Raw genomic sequence first — 1,069 nt, 5'->3', positions numbered from 1 at the left:
ATGGGAAAGTCGGCTGTTAGGGACCTCTCCAGGGTACTGGAGAGAAATGATGTCACTCTGGAGACTAAGGTGAGTCTGATACAGGCTATGGTCTTTGTAGTCACTTGTTATGCATCAGAGAGTTGGACAATGACTAAGAAGGATAGAAGGAGAACTGATGCCTTTCAGCAGTGGTGCTGAAGAGTATTGAATGTACCATGGACTGCCAAGAAAACAAACAGATTCATCCTGGAGAATGTTAAGCCAGGCTACTCCTTGGAGGCAAAGATTCTGGGGTTTCGTCTGACATACTTAGGACATGTTGTAAGGAGGGACAGGTCCTTGGAGAGGGACATCATGCTTGAGAGGGTAGGTAGGGTAGAGGGACAGTGCAGGAGGGGAAGACCCTCTATGAGGTGGATTGATTCAGTGACTGGGGTAATAGGGATGGGTATGTCAGAGGCAGTGCAATTGGCACAGGATAGAGCAGGGTTTAGGGCTGTTGTACATAGGGTCGCTATGAGTCGCAAGCAACTCGATGGCACATAAAAACAGAAACATATAGTTTGAAAAGATATGGAAATAGGATACATCCTTGGGGTACACTCTTCCCAGTTTTGAACTATGCAGTGTTTCCTTGCTCTGTTCTGACAACGGCCTCCTAGTTCAAGTATAACAACAGTAGAAATGTTAAAAAAGTCAGTAGAATTTCTCTCCTTACTAGGAAAATTAGAAAATTTTATCATCTTACAGATACAGGAAAAGCGTTTGACCAAAAACAATAATAATTTTAACTCAACAAGTAAGAATAGGAAGAAACTCCTTCAGTTTAAAGAAAATTAAAATTTTAGAAAGCGTAGTTTTTTAAACAAAAATCTAGCAGCTTACCTTATGCCTAATTACTTAAAACTGTCTTGCTAGTCCATTTCCTTGCCTCTGCTAATCATCCACTTTCTCAAGCACAATATTCGTCTCCAGCCATCCTGATGTTGTTGTTGTTGTTATGTGCCGTCGAGTCGTTTGCGACTCGTAGCGACCCTATGCACAACAGCCCTAAACCCTGCTCTATCCTGCGCCAACCGCACTGCCT

The sequence above is a fragment of the Elephantulus edwardii genome, unplaced genomic scaffold, assembly GCF_000299155.1.
Source record: "Elephantulus edwardii isolate Elephantulus edwardi_28Jun2011 unplaced genomic scaffold, EleEdw1.0 scaffold00272, whole genome shotgun sequence".
NCBI classification, from domain to species: domain Eukaryota; kingdom Metazoa; phylum Chordata; class Mammalia; order Macroscelidea; family Macroscelididae; genus Elephantulus; species Elephantulus edwardii.
This window is presented reverse-complemented; position numbering follows the sequence as displayed.